Genomic DNA, 17,152 nt, shown 5'->3' with positions numbered 1-17,152 from the left:
AATGAAGTTAACCACATATCAGAAAGGATTTCAAAATAAACAATAAACTGAAAGTTTAAAGAACGAGAAACACAAACTCATGCTACAGTAAGGCATGGTCGTATGTTGTAGTGAAGATTCAGGGGATTCAAAAACCAAGATTGGAAAGCCAATACATAATGAAAATAAGAAATTAAAGATTGAAGAAAAAATTGCAACAAAAAGGGATACGTTGTGGGAATCTGAGAATTCCCTTTGATATTGCACAATGTGTGTGGATCGGTTTTTGCTATATGCAAACTGTCACCACAGTAGTGCTTTTAAAGATGCGATTAAACAGGAAAGTTTCAAGGGAAATTAGAAAAATTAGAGGGAAGGAGGGGCACTTACAGGATTGCTAGAGTTCTAAAGGAAGGAACACCGGTCGCTTGTATATTATCGCAGTATGATGCCCCTTTTGTTAGCCGGCAGAGAGGGGAACCCGATTTCTTCAGTCAACCAAAAAAAAAAAACAGCGAAGAAGAAGATGAGGGGAATTGGAGAACGATCCTGAAAGAGGAGAACCGTGAAAAGCAGAGAGCAATATACACAAAAGAGAGGTGCTAGGGTGGAAAATGGATCCCCCAGATCGTTTCTGCGTGCCTCTTTTAAAGAGGAGGATGAAGGTTCGGGAAACGGGGAGTCCATTAGGCATCAAGGGTTGAAGATGAACAGGAGAGGAAGATCGGTTATGGATCGATGGTGATCCGTGAAGGAAGAGGTCGATGGGGGGGGTTCCTCGATCGGGCGATGGCGATTCAGCGAGAGCGAGAGAGAAAGAGAGCTAGAAGAAGGAGACCACCTCATCGACCCTCTGAAAACCGAAAATGGTTAGGGATCTGTGATCATCGCAAAATTTTTCCTCTCTCGTGGTTTCTCTCTCTTCCTTCTCTTTCCCTTTTCTAACCTCTATTCTCCTCCTTTTTGAAGGGAGAAGGATAAAAGAAAGAAAAGAAAGAGAGAAGAGAAAAAAAAGAAAGAGAGAGAGAAGAGGAATTCTTTTGCGGGTTTTCACTTGACCTTGATTTGAAAATTATTTAGAAAATAACTCGCCTCCGTTTTTGAAAATTTGCGGGAAAATGGAGAGACGGGATTCGCTCGTCGGTACGAGGTTCGACCGTTCCTGGCGCCTTTACCAGGGGTAATCGAACCAAGGATCGAATCTATGCCTTTTGCTTTGCCTAAATATAATCTAAGAATTTATTCTAACTCTAGATGCACAAAGAATCATGCTTGTGCAATGCAAGAATGTATGCTCCTTTTGAAAGATGTTTTTGAAAATTTCCAAGTATTCTGAGATGAACTTGGTAAAGGAGTGAAGAAATGATTTAATCTAACTTAGAACTTGAGATAGATCAGAGGAGTTCTAAGTTTTTGAAGTAAATCAGGATTGGAAGAATAAATGAGAAAGAATGACTTGAAGCTTTGAAATGAAAGGAAATGAAGTTTCAAAGTCAAAATGGGCTTTGAATTTGAACTTGAATTTAGAAAAGGAAATGAATACTTGAGATGGAATTGAATTTGGGTTTTGAAGTTTGAAATTCGGAATGGATCTGAGATAATCAAATGGTATTTAAGAATAGAAATGGATTTAGGGAGTTCAGATGAGATCTAAAAATGGAATTGGATTTGAAATCTAGGATTGGGAATGGAATTGGATCTAAAGATGGATTTAAGATCTAAGATCTGAGATCCGAGATAAAATTGGGTTCCGGATCCTAAGATGGATTTGGATCTGAAGTCTGAGATCCAAATGTAGAATTGGGTTCTGGATCCTAAGATGGATTTGGATCTGAAGTCTGAGATCCAATGTAGAGTTGGACTCTGGATCCTAAGATGGATTTGGATCTGAAGTCTGAGATCCAATGTAGAGTTGGACTCTGGATCCTAAGATGGATTTGGATCTGAAGTCTGAGATCCAAGATGAAGTTGGATTCTGGATCCCAACATGGAATTGGAGTTAAATTCAGGAGATGAATCAAGAACTTCTAAGTTAAATTGAACTTTGATTTTGATTGGAGTTTTGAATATAAAATGAATTTAGAATTTCAAAGTCAATTTGAACTTTGAAATCTGATTTGAACAAAAACGACTTTGGAATCTCAAAGTTAAATTGAACTTTGAGATTGAAAATGAAATTGAATTTGAAAATGAAAAGGATGAATCGGATTTGATAAGAATTGAAGATAGATTTGAGGAAGATATTTACATTACTTGGAGTTTTTGAAAAAGGAATTTTGAAAAATATGAGGCAGTTCTATCCTAAATGATGAATGAATTTGAATAATTTGAAATTGGATTTTTGAAAAGGCTATTCCATTCTTTAGATGAATCAAAAATAAGATTGAAGATATAATACATCCTTGACTATGGTCAATGAATGTATTATATAATAATCTATATTTAAATTCAGGTAAAGAATGAAATACATTTGGTGCTTTTATAGAATTTAAAATGAAATTAACTCTCAATATACCCTGACTATGGCCATTGGTATATGTTTTGAATTAATTTTAAGTTAAATTCTGATAAAAGGAGAAAATATTTAAGGAAAATATGATGAATTTTGAAAACGGATCCAGTGTGGATCCAGTGTTATTTTGCAAAAGTTAAAAATCCTAAGTTTTGTCCATATCCTGACTATGGCCAATGATATGGATCATCAACTTAGGGTCAATTACCTTTTACGAAAACGGTGCATGTGCCATTCGTGTTTCACCATTGTGTCATTTTGAGAAATAAAGGAAAAATGCATGAAGAATAAGTAATTCATGATATTTACAATGCTCATCTACTCTATCTAAAACAGGAAATGTAAATTCTCATTAATATCTAACTATTCAATACATGAAATTGAATTTACAGCTCCAAATAATGATACTTTTCACATATTCCCTGTAAAAACACCTGACTAGTATGAAAACATAAGAAAATTGCTCATATTTTATTGATTTCAAAGATGTAGATGATGGGACATTCATATACCTACCTTGTGCTTGATACCCAAATGAAACAACATTAATGATCCAAGGTATGGAAAAATAGCCTATTGATGTATATATATAGGTATATGTATATATATACTTATATATATATATGTAACATGGATATAGAGTGAGTGTGATTCTGTCTACATGACGTACTAGGTTGATGGGAGAAACCTATACTGCTGTTTGGAGATATACACATGTTAGTCTTTGAGTCAGATGGAAACCAATATGAGGAGGTGTGCATAATTGTGTGACAGTAAGCCAAATATTAATTTCTGAGTTTAGCCCATCAGTCACTTTCAGAGCATACTTTTAAGCTAACTGGTGGGTTTGAGCTTTTGCAGAGGGCAAAAGAACTGATATTCATAACAAGTGGAATTAGTAAATAGATGGCTGCTGTAATAGTGATGGGAAAATGATTTGTAGAAGGGCGAAATGAAAACCTGCTGGAGCTAGAAGTAGACTGGTATTTAGGTTGAGATGAGATGGAGATGGATGCTGCTATAGGTGGAGATGGAATATAGCAGGAAGCTGCCATGAAGAGAGTTCAGGGGAATGAATAGTGTGATTTGCAGCATATCCTGAAATAGCAGAAAAACGATGATGGTTGGCTGGAGCGTACAACAGTGAGGAACATGAGGGTTTAAACAGAGTATGGAGGGAAGCAAATGATGATAAAACCAAGAAGGGTACAATGCTGGGATAAAAGGTGAAGGGAATGGTGTATGACAAGGGAAACGAGTGAGGATGATGGTTGGGGATTACAGCAGGTGGATGTTGTGCAAGTGTAGGCATGGGTAGGATGCTAAGTGGGGAAAAATAGGGACTGCCAGCACAGTGAATATGTGAGTGTGTGTTGTCCCTATGAAGACAGCCAATTGAGGGTGGCTGCAGTGTGCAATGGGGCAGTGCTATGCTGTGCTGAAAGTAAGTGACGGGATGCTACTGGAGGTGATAGAGGCAGGTTGATGGGCAGCTGGAGCTAATAGGGGCTGGACAACAACAGCTGTGGGTGTGAGGTGGTAATGAAAAGGGGAAAATATACATTAGTTGATGAAGTGTGGGTAAGATGGGTTGTGTAAGGGCGAGTAAGTGTGTTGTATGGTTAAGTGTCCAATGCCATCATAACTGGCCATGAGCAAGCTGTTAGCAACTGGACGAAGTGCAGCAGAGTGTTGGTTGTTTTGCTGTAGCACTACGCAGGAAATGGTAAGCATAATGCTGTGATGGAGGTTTAATGAAGTGTTATATCAAATGTTATGCATTTGTGACAGTAGTGAATGAGAGAAGGGAGAGATGCTAACTGTTGTAACTAATATCAAGTGGCGGCGAATTCCATGGAAGGGGTATATGCAGGAGCCAATATATATGGGCATGTGCAGCGAAGCTGCAGCGATACTGTACCGTGAGCTAGAAAAGTGGATGAATATAGTGAAAAAAAATGTTAATGGAGATATCCCACAGATGGTAAGGGTGTGATGGAGATAAGTGTCAATGGGTGTTAGTACAGAAAAGAGGGCAGTGAGATTTTACATAGTGTGGAGGTATATATGGTAATCATGAAGATGAATGGTAGCAGAATATCAGAGAAATGCCATACTATATATTGATATATATATGCTAGATGTTTTAGCCGGAATGGATCTCATGGCTGTGTGAACCATTGAAGCTTGTTTCTATCACTAGTAATGTTATTTTAAAATTTTGTATTTTCCTGAATTTCATCAGGATCAAGTGAAGGACTACTTGGGTTTGATTCTAACCTTTATTCATAGTTACCAAAGCCTATCTGTAAGATACTCAAAATAGCCACAGAGGGGAGATTGAACTCATATGCCAACCTAATTTACAAATTTTACACTTTTAAGAATATAGATCCCACAGAAAGAATCAGACCCTATCCTACCAACAGACAATGTAATCCAAAGTTTAGAGACCACCTTCTGTTCACAACCACTATGATAGTTCGGATTAAGCAAAACGCGATTATGCATTGGGATCTGTTCTACTGGCAAAAACCTACTCGTGATGAAGAGGTAATGGGCCTACGAGTGCTAGGAACTGTAGCGTTTTGTATATCAAAAAGCCATCTGTGCTTTGAAGTTTTGTGTTGTGGAGGGCACTCAAGGATGACTCAGAAAATGCTGACGGACAGTTACTTGCTATCTGAACTGACGTTCCAGGAGATGATGACCCTGATGCCTGTGATGAATTTAGGTTTTGACTACTTGACAATGGCAGATGGTGGGGTTCAAGGTGGAGTATGAAGGAAACAAACACCTAATCCTCGTGGTGCAATGCTGGCATTAGTGGCTTATGGCCACGGTTGACGTTTTTCACAATGGATGTCCAAGTGATAATACGCAGGTGAGGAAAAAAAAAAAAAAGGGGAATAAAGAAAATATGAAGGCCTCCCTATCATGAAAGGTAATAAATGCCGAAAATAACTGGATGTAGAATTAAGCATTAGATGCGATTTAAGATATAAATTAAACTTGAAAGCAAGGGAATTAATAGAACTTTTAGATGCAGCTTATGCATTGCAACAAGAATCAAAATAAAGTACGAAACAGATGGTGATGTATTACAAGAGAGAAATAATAAGTGAGTGAGATATAGAAAACATAATATACAGATAAAATGATACACTTGCGATGATGATCAGATATACAAACAAATATCAAATACGGTAGCAATCTAAAAAAAAAAAGAATGATCCTCACCTCTTTGGCAAACCAACCTTTGCTCAAAGCAGAATGAATTGGGCCCATTAGGACAAGAATTCAACGAAAAATTCCCAATTAATACAGAGGGAGACATAATGTTACACATTCCAATACCAAAGGGAGGGTACAAATTATGCCACATAATCCAGTGAAGGAAGGAACGACAGTGTTCAGGAATCACAAAACGATGAAACAGAGAAATAACAGGAAATCCAAATTTAGAACCAGAATCAAAATTCAAGATATACCAAAACGAAAAATGAGAGAGAAAATAAGATCCAGGATAGATGAAAATAGGGAGCATGGCGTAGCTCAAAACAAGAATTATACAAAAATTTAAACACAATAAAACAGAACATCAAACAGACTATTGAAAATAACTCAAATAATGAAGCAAAACCACCAAACAAAACAAAGATAAAATAAAAAAATGTCGGAATCGTTTGATTCCGGTTGCTGTAGCACTTGGTGGGTCGGTACTGCGATAAGCAAACCGACACCATCAATGATGCATTATCGGCAGCCCCACAACAGGTAAACAAAGGGGAAAATCAGAAAAGGGAGAAGAAAGCTTACTCGATTTGCAGAGGTTCTGAAGAAGGGGGAAAGAGATGCTGATGAAAATTTGATGGTATCGCGATCTTGTTCTGCAGAATGGTCGGCTTCTTCCTTGGAAGTTTAGAGGAGAGATATTGATTTTAGCAGAGTTTCTGGTTTGCAGACACTTTTGAAGGAGGAAGGAGAAAGAACGCCCAAGGGGAGATAGAGGATCAATGAAGCTTTGAGAGGGTGATCAGTGGAGAGGTGAAAAGTCGATCCATTGAAGAGGCTCAAAGGCCTCTTCTTAAAGGGGAAATGGAAGTCTCGAGAGGGGAGTCCGTTGAGAATTGAAGGTGGAGAGCAAAGATGGCCGTTTTAGGATGGAGGGTGGAGAGTGATGAAGGCTTCGTTGAAGGAGAATGAGCGAGAGAGGCCGTTTGCCATTTTCTAAAATTCCCAGGGGGGGGCTCTCTTTTAAAAAAAAAAAAAAAATTATAAAGATGGTGTAAACACCCCAAATTTTCACTCACCTCCCCGACATTTTCACCAAACATCATCATTCAGCCTTTGAAATCGCCGGAGGGCAAAATGGTCATTTTTTGAGTTCAGACCTTATAAAAGTCCAAATTTCATCTGGAACTCTCAAAGTCTCCCTATTTTAGCTCAGATGTTCAAAATTTTATTCCTGACAGGAGACAGGCATCTCCAAGTCTTGGTTCAAGATTATATTGCATAAGACATGACATTGCATATCATTGCATGAGCATCTCATATCACTGCACTGCACAGCATGTCATTTCGAGGTTCAGAACTCTTGATTTCAAAATTTTCAATCCAGATTCGAATTTTAACTATTTTCAAAATTGATTTCAAAACCCTTGGTCTTCAAAATTATCAATTCTTCCCATTTTACCCCCAGGGCTCTGAATTTCAAAATATTTCCTTAGGAAAACAATCTGGATAAATTTCATCTTAGATTTTGCCTTTTTGTCAAACAATTTCAAACATCTTCCTTTTACAAAATCGCCCTACAGGGGCCAACTCTTTTCAAAATTTATGTTTTACCAATTAGTCCAAATTTTTATGAAAATTCCAAAAAGAGGTTGTTGTTTTGTCCTTATTTCAATAAAAAAAGCAATGTGGGACCCACATTGAGGTGGTGTCACACAGGCTTTTCTTTTGAAAAATTTGAATTTTGAAAAACCCAAAAATATAGGAGCCTTGTCCCCTGGATTGGTGCCACTTGTCCTTTCTCTCTCCTCTCATTTACCTGCCATGTGTCAGCATAGGGTTCACCTAGAGTTGGCGCCACATGTCACCTTCTCTCTCCTGCCATCCTTTGACACGTGTCAGTGTGGGGCCACCTTAAGATGCCGCCACAAGTCATTAGTCATCCTCTTCATTTTATGCCACGTGTCAATGTCTACCATCTTCACTCTGTGCCATGTGTCATTCCAAGGTCACCATGAGATGCCACGTGTCATGTGTTGTCCTGTTCAGAAAAAGTAGAACTTGTCTCCTCTGAGGTGGCACCATTTGAATTATGTCTCCTGCAAGTGACACATGTCACTCTCTCCTTTCCTCAGGAAAAGCAAGCGACACGTGTCAATCTCTGCTCCTTTCAGAAAAAGCAGAGGACACATGTCTCCCTCCTATTTTTCTCAGAAAAGTAGATGACACATGTCATCTCCAGCTTCCTTTAGAAAAAGTAGAAGACACATGTCACTCCCTGCTTTTCTCAGAAAAAGCAAGTGACACATGTCACCCTCTGCTCTTCTCAGAAAAAGCAAGGGACATGTGTCTCTCTCTGCTTTCTTCAGAAAAAGCAAGTGACACATGTCACTTTCTACCTCCTTCAGAGAAAGCTAGAATTCAAATATTCAAACTCCAGGCTGAGGTGGCGCAAATCCTGAACTTCACCTTTTCTATTTTGTGTGAGATGGTGCCACATGTCCCTTTCCCTCCTTTTCCTCCCTCTTGCCACATGGCATTGTAGGAGCCACCCTGAGGTGGCGCCACATGTCCATCCTCCATTCCTCCAGGGCCAACCTCCATTTGAAATTCAAATTCTCCTCTGAGGTGGCGCCATTTGAGAAGGCCTCTCCAGACAGCTAACACTTGTCTGCCACATGTCCAGACCTCCCTGCATTAGAAAAAGTAGAAACCCCCCCCCTATGAGGTGGCGCATTTTGCTTCCTCCCTTCATGTTCTCCTGCCACATGGCATCGTAGGAGCCACTCTGAGAAAATGCCATATGTCAGCCTCTTCTTTCTTGCAGAAAAGTAGAATTTGAATTCTTCTGAGGTGGCACAGTCTGCTTCCTCCACTCCTATCCCTCTGACACATGTCAAGCACCTCCAGAGATGGCGCCACATGGCATGCTCCTACTGCTTCCAACTTTACACCTTAGAACACCTTTTGAGGTGGCGCCAATCCAGAGTCCCACTTGGCTTCAAATTTTATTTTTATTTTATTTATAATAAAAGTAGCCCACCATGAGGTGGCGCCACCTGAGGACTCCCTACAAAAAGCAATTTTGAATTTCAAACTCCAAGAGAGCACCCTCTGAGGTGGCGCCATCTGGGAGCTTCCTGCAGAAAAAATCAAGCAAACCAAATTTTGAAAAATTTCAAATCCTGCTGAGGTGTCTCACCCACAAAATTCTCATTTTTTTATTTTCTGAAAAATCAAAATAGCACCCCTGAGATGGCACCACATGGAGGGCTCAGATTGAGCCTGTTTGAAATTCAAAATTTTTCAGAAAATCTATAAAAACAAGGCTCCATGCCCAGCATAGGGAGACTATTTTTGTGAACTTGAAAATTCGACCTAGCCTTCCTGAAAATCCGATTTTTTGCACTTTGGAATTCACGCCCCTTTGGCTCAGTGAAGAAGGTGTAGTGGGTCGATTTTGGTGAACCATCCGAAGCCCGGAGCGAAGGACAAAGGAAGCTCGTGATAGCCGCCCCTTTCAAGAGCTTCTACGCTACGTAACAAAGCAAGGTGCACCTCTTTTCCCCTTGATTTGATTCCATAATTCGATTCGGTAGTCGTTTGAAGAAAGAGCTCATCCGAGAGATGGATTGAGCTATTCTCATAAAACAACATACATAAAAATATTCAATTATGCTTCCTTGATGATTTTTAACATTCATGCATTTAGCTAGATTTAATTTGCATTTTATTTCATTAATTTAGCATGTTTCATGAATTAATTAGGATTAATTTAGCATTTATTTCAATTCTGCTCATTTTCAGTACTTCTCTGTTTTTGTCAGTCAGTCCACACGTCATTTCATGCATTTATTTTTTATTAAAAATCCCCAAAAAATCACAGAATGTGCTCTTAGGTGTCCCTAGAAGTTTGCCAAAAATTCGGAAGAATTTGAAATTGTTTACTATGGTAAACATTCAAAATGGCAAGTCGGGTTTTATTACCCGGGATGCGTTTTGAAAATCATTTTTCGATTTGTAAAATCGATATCTCCCTCATAGGAGATCCGATTTTCAATCCAAAACATGTTCTGAACTCGGAAGAATGTCTAGTTTTTAACCTGATTTTATCATATTTTTCTGATTTTTTATTATGTCTGACAAAAATCAGAGAGTTCGGAACACGTGTCAGAGCCTGATTTGGGCCTCTGAGATTTTGGATCGACTTAGGGCTATGGGTTCTCTTTGTGTGTTGCTCGAAATCCAAAACTGTAAAAAGTGAAAGTTATGTCCGCGGTGTCCTATGTTTTCATCTGAAATCCTGTGATTTTCGGATTTTTCTTGTCAGTCCCCTGTTTTGTGACATTTGTCTGTCCTGTTGATTTAGGCAGAAAAAGTTATATTTTTATCTGTGTTTATGTTGATCAAATGACAAAGTCACGAACATAAAAGTTGTTCATATAGATGTCTTGAGTAGCTCTGTTAAATATCATAAATTTACATAGCCGTTTTCTATTTGTTTGGCATTTTAAATCAGATTGGGGTGATTTTTTCCTCTGTCCGAACTAAATCCCTGTTATCGAACTCACCATGGCTCAAATTCCGAGGCTGTAAAAACCAAAAATGTTCCATTTCAGGTTCTTTAACAGTCTACAAAATATCAGAAGTTTTCATGGTGTAAATCTTGCATTATCATATTAAGCATTTCATTTGGTTCGGATCCATAGGCAAAATCCATCATTTTTAAGACTTCCTTTAAATTTTAGCATTTAAATCATATCCTTTCGTGAATTTTAGCATTCTAGGCTGTTTATCAGAGTGTTTAGATGCTTCATACCGAATTTGGTGCAATTTGGAATCCATTTAAGGTTCGGATTATCCATAATACCAAAATAGGGTCCCGCAGGACCCAGATCCAAGCGAAAAACAAGCGAAATTCGTTATTTTGGATAAATTGCAATATGTCAAATTCTGATTTTTACATTCTTAATGTGTTTAGCAGCATGTCATCATGTCTCTTACTGCATTTCATCATCATTTGATTCAATTTGAATTTCAAAATCTCAATTTTATCAAAATTTCCTTCAAAAACCCTGATTTTAAAGGTATAACTTTGATTTTAGGGGTATTTTGGTCATTTTAACCCCAATTCCGAATTTCAAATTATTTTTTACTGAATTTCCTGTATTTTCAACATTTCAAATATCAAGGAAAGCATGAAAATGGGGTTTATATCCAATTAAATCCAATAATTTCATAGTATTATTGGAAAATCTTGGAAAAACCCACATATTTGAGCTAACCTTATTTCAAGTTTGGCAGGGACATTCAAAAGAAGGAGCTGAAGTCTGCAAATTTCTTTTATTTCATTTATTTAGTGATGTAATAATGTAAATTTTGGAATAAGATTTTAATTTTCTGCTTAGACTAGGATGCATATCATATAGTTTGAATTTATGCAATATCATGCTTATATGATTCATGCATTTTATTTCAAAAGCACTATGGATGTACACGAATGACACGTGCACCAACTCTTAGGGAGTTGATGAACTCGGTGGAATCCATATTTACGGCCCTAGTCGGAATATGGACGAGACCCAGATCCATCATCTTTCTACTAGTCACATTAAGCCTACACTCTTAGGCTATCTTAAAATGCACATCATATTTCCAAAGTTTTCAAAATCATGTGCATTAAATCAAATAAACTCTGACCATATTCATGGCCACAGTCAGAATATGTGAAGGATTTATTTTGACTTAATACACCTTTTTCCAACAAATTTCTTAGAAAATCTTTCAAAGTGCATTCATGCATCCATGTCATTTGCATCATGAAATCATTGGTTTTCTCATGATTTTCTTAAGAAAACTTCATTATCAAAAAATCGATTTCTCAAGAAACTCTGAAGATTTTCCAAAATCGGTTTTCCCAAGTCAAGTTTTCACAGTTTCCCATGGAAACCAATCCCTCAAGAAAACTTCTAAGTTGGATTTCCAAGATCAAAGTTTCCCTCGACTTTCCTTGGAAAAGGTTATTTTCTTATGATCTTCAAAAAGAGTTTTCCAATCTTTCTCAAGAATAAAAAAAAAATTGATTTCCAAGTATTCCAAGGGTAAGATTCCCAGGATTTCAAGTTTTGAATTTCCTTCTCCAATGAGTTTTCCTATAAATTTTCCATCATTTTGCTGAGAAAATTCTCAAAGTTCGAGTTTTCCTAAGAAGTGTTTCCCTTTTCAAACATTCACCTTTTCTCAAGAATCACTTCTATTTTCCCAGGATTTTCAACTATTCATGATTTTCCCACATCTTTATGAACTTTCTCATGATTTCAAAAACTCTTTTTTATCTGAGTTTCCTGAGAAATTGACCTTTTTCCTGAGAGATTCTTTCCAACTCCAAATGTTTTCTAAGCATACATCATGTTTTCCAACTTGCATTTTCCAAAAATCTCATAGCACATGCCTGAATTCTCTGTGCATTTAGGATAGAACACGATTTTGATGATTTAACTAAGTCAAGCACAATTTTGGTCCTTGGTTCGATTACCCTTGTTAAAGGCTGCAGAAACGGTTGAACCTCGTACCGACAGGTCGAGCCCCATCCCATGGATTTTCCCGCAATTTTCAAAACGAAGGCGAGTATTTCAAAACAATTTCCAAAATCCGGTCAAGTTTGAAGCGCGAAAGCATTTTCCTTTTTCTCTTCCGCAAGGAAGGGAAGACTGAAAAAATTTCGCGACGATAACAGGTTTGGCGACCGTGATGGGACCTGTCCTTGTCTGGTCAAAGTAGTGCTTGACTTAGTTCAATTATCGAAATTATGTTCACAAAATGTCAGCTCTTTACTTTTTATATCATGCGAACCTAGGAGCCTAGATTTTGACCTAGCTGACATTCATGGCATATAGACTAGGCATGTTTTGGTAGGACCAGATTGAGGAGATATTTTCATGCTCACATAGACTTAGGTCTAAACACAACTCTCCTCAATTTAGGATATGAATGCAAACAATGTATGCTTCTTCAAAGTTTTCAAAAGCTATCTCTCTAGGATTTAGAGCCCTCTATTTCTTGCATGTGATCATTTTTCAAAATCTCCATTACCTACTATTACCCGGTCTTCACGTTGTTGGGCTCTCTTCCACAACCCTAGTTCGGGACAGAGCCTCACAACTGGGCCAACTATTTGGGTTAACACCCCCCTACCACGTACCGCGGGCCACAGTCCGAAGTATATCGGTAGGCGCTCAAGGATGTTGGAAAACCTTACCTTAGAACCGGAGTCGAAATTCTATGCCACGTACCTCGGATTTCGATTCGGGTATATCGGCATAACTGGATTGGACAAAGATGATCTGAACTTAAAGTTGGGATTAAGGTCCTACAGTTGTTTTCAAAATGATGCATCTAGAGTCAGCTTCTTAGGGAGTGCTGAATGTGCATAAATGTTTATGCAGGATGTGAGTTTGTATGCTACTTTTATTTCTCTCATATTTTTTCCAAAAATATCTTTCCAAATATCCATATTCTCATCTTTTCCTTTATTTTCTAAAACCCTGGATGGTTTTTCCCAAATATTCAATTTCTTTCAAAACTCCAGGTGATTTTTCATTCTCCCGTTCTACTGGATCTCGAATTTCCAGCTGCATTTTTATCCTGCCTGCAATTTTTCAAAATCATAGGTTTTCTCTCATTGGATTTTCAATTCTTTTGTCTATTTGCAAAAAATTCTTCATCTTATTTTCCTCATGCATACCTTGATTATTGTGGTGGAAATTGTTTACCCACTTGCCTTCTTCTTACTTTAAATCTGTTTTCGGATTGTTTTTCCAAGAGGTATCTCTTTCTTTCAAATTGGTATTTTCCTCGTGGTTGACGACCTCGCCTAGGTAACAAGGCACATTTTCCATTGTTCATTTCTCTTACAAAGAATGACAACATAATTGTCGTGACTCCAACGACGACTCCATCCCTAGTAATGGGATATTCTTCCAATTGTCCACCATATAATTTTCTTCCCAATCCAAAAATTTCCTCAGAGTCTAATCAAGACTTTATCCTGCAGAGAGCCTTCGCAACATTTGATGGTTCAGACAAGGTCAGGGAAGAAGACCGCACCAATTCAGCGTATCAGCTACTCATCAACATCAGAAGGAGAGATGAATTCGCCAAGGTCAGACAAAGACCAAGAGCAGCCATAAGATGACGGTATCGACCCTCAGATGTACGCAATGTTTCAGAAGATGATGAAGAGGATGATGAGTGAGCAGGCTGGCACCAGCTCAGACAAAAATCCATTCAGTCAGAGAATTAGAGATCGTGTGGCCAAGAGGTCAACCAAGTCCTCTGAGGAGAATGTTCAAGATACTTTAGACGAAGATGATACCGATGAAGAATATGAGGTGCCTCCGGCATTTCAGAAATGTGGCCAAAGGAGGAGTCACAAATCAAAAAGTCAGGTCGCAGAAGAGCCCCTACAAGCACAATTCAAGGAAATGGCCAGAGTGGTCAAGGATCTGCAAGCCCGCGACAAGGGCAAGAAAGTCTTCACCAGCGAGGACTTCTACGACGGTTTAGAAGGGGATGATGATCTGGAGAATCTTCCCCGAAAATTCATCAAGTTCGATGGTTCTGGCAACCCAAAAGCCCATCTCGCCATGTTCTTCGCTGAATGCTCTAGGTTCAAAAGAGACAACAGAGCATTGTTCTTATGCTTTCCCCGCAGCCTGGAAGGAGTCGCGGCCAAATGGTACGCGGGACATATCAATCCTATAGAACTGAAAGAGTTCGACAAAGTCGTGAATTTGTTTGTCGAGCGATTTCTGTTCAATACTGAAGCGCTCCCAACATTGAGCCATCTCTGCAACCTAAGGCAGAATGAAAATGAAAAGGCAAGGGACTTCATTCGCAGATGGAGAGAGACCTGCAACAAAATGAGGGATCCTATATCAGAAAGACATGCTTTATCATTGATCCTCAATAATTTTTTGCAACCTCTGAGAGGATTAATTTCTACCTCACCATCCAAATCTTTCGTTGAACTCATTGAACGAGCAGAATGGCTCGAGTTGAGTGTGGAGAATGGAGTCTATGAAGGCTTCACATTTTCCAAGAACAACCCTCAAGGTGAACAAAAGAAGAAGGCTCACTTCACTTTTGCGGCTAAATCTTTCAATAATAGCAAAGGCAACAAGAATGATCATAGTTTGGAGAGAATCAAAAAGCAAAGAGGAAAGGACATCAACAGTGATAAACCTCTCCAATCCAGCCCTCAGCATCAAAAGAAAGATCAGGAAAAATCAAAGCGCAAGGACTGGAGAACTGATCGAGAATTCACCCCTCTTGATCAGACACTCGAGAGTATCCTCGAGTATATGCTTGAGAAAGACCTTGTCTGATTGCCTAAAGCTGCTGATCCTCCAGCAATTATGGGCAGATTCAAAGAACAATTTTGCAAGTTTCATCGAGCAGTAGGGCATGATACAGAAAACTGTTTCGTCCTTAAGAACATTGTTCAAGATTGCATTGACAAGAAGCTCCTCGTTGAAGATGAAAAGGAAGACTAGTCATCCTGACAAAGATTTTTTCTACAATCATTCAAGAAGATGACAATGCCAACAATTTCCCATTTTCCATCTTGCTTTTTCAAAAGAATAATGTAATCCCATTCTCTTTCCTTGATTTTAAAGCATCAATAAAGTCATCAAATTTTTTTCAATAGCTTGGTGTCGTCTTATTTACTTCCTCTTCCTTTTCATAATGTCTCTCTTGTGAAGAATATCTTAAGGACATCTATCAGTCAAGAAGCTTGTCGCCTTATTCATCAATTATCCTTCTTTTATTCAAAATTTTCTCCCTAGTTACACTGGGGCATTTTTTTTGGAAAATTTATCTTTACCTCAAAACATCCTGTATGCAGGCAGGATAAACCATTCTCTCATTTTGCATATATATGCACTCATTTGCATTCATTTGCACTTCATTTGCATTTCATGTGCATGTGCATTGCATTTGCATTGACTATGCACCCAATTCCATTTCTCCTTCAGGTTAAGGGATAAACCTGAATCATTTTCCATAATTCTTCAATTTCGACCCTCGGGTCATCCAATTCTTCAATTTCGACCTCTGGGTCACCTAATTCCCAATTTTAAAATCACCAAAATTCTCAATTTAGATCGCCAGGTCATCCAATTTTCATTCCCCGTTCAGGATAAGGGGATAATCCTGAAACCATTCATAGAAGCAATCCAACTCTCTATAATGGTCCTCGTTCTTCATTGAACTGATAGTGTTCCTATGTGAACTAATAGTCGAACTGATAGTGTTCCAAATGAACTGATAGTGTTCCAAGCGAACTGATAGTGTTCCAAGCGAACTGATAGTCGTTCCAAGCGAACTGATAGTCGTTCCAAACAAACTGATAGTCGTTCTTCATTTAACTGATAGTGTTCCAAACGAACTGATAGTGTTCCAAGTGAACTGATAGTTGTTCTTCATCGAACTGATAGTGTTCCAACCAAACTGATAGTGTTCCAAGTGAACTGATAGTCGTTCTTCATTGAACTGATAGTGTTCTAAGTGAACTGATAGTCGTTCTTCATTAAACTGATAGTGTTCCCAGTGAACTGATAGTCGTTCTTCATTGAACTGATAGTATTCCCAAGTGAACTGATAATCGTTCTTCATTGAACTGATAGCGTTCCCAAGTGAACTGATAGTCGTTCTTCATCGAACTGATAGTCGTTCTTCCTCGAACTGATAGTGTTCCAAAGAACTGATAGTCGTTCTTAATTGAACTGATATTATTCCCACTGATGGTCGTTCTTAATTGAACTGATATTGTTTCCAACGAACCAATGGTCGTTCTTAATTGAACTGATATTGTTCCTAGTGAACTGATAGTCGCTTCCTTTGGGGAAAGGAGGGGATAATTTTTGTCATGGATGCGTTAAGCCGAACCTCAAATGCTCTCTTTCACCAAGGATTTCAAGAAAATTTTATCAATTTGTCAAATTACTTGTTGATTTCAGAATCTTTATTGCACTAATCTCTATCTCTATTTACCTTCAGCACGACTTCCAAAAGAGTGAAGCTTTTGCGAAAAGAGATTCAAACTTCAAATCCTTTCTATTGGCTAACCAAAAGGATGAAGGATAAATCCTCGATATGGCAAAAAAAAAGAAGATTCAATGTTATTGAAAATTCGTAGATGATCGATATTGATCGCAGTCAATGGCGCATCTTTAAAGACTATTCTTGTAAAATGAGGCAGTGGAAATATCCTGAGCGTTGGAAAAAGAGAGAATTCATCCAAGCCCTGTCTCCTTAAAATCACCTAAGCTGCAATTAAGTATTCGCAAAAGGGATCTCTCACCTGTCGTCAAGATGAAGGCGAATTAGGCGAGTAGACCCCCGGGGCCAAAGAAGATTCGAAAC

Source organism: Nuphar pumila, chromosome 9 (genome assembly GCF_984573655.1).
Source record: "Nuphar pumila chromosome 9, dmNupPumi1.hap1.1, whole genome shotgun sequence".
Lineage (NCBI taxonomy): Eukaryota > Viridiplantae > Streptophyta > Magnoliopsida > Nymphaeales > Nymphaeaceae > Nuphar > Nuphar pumila.
Note: the sequence above shows the minus strand (reverse complement) of the source record.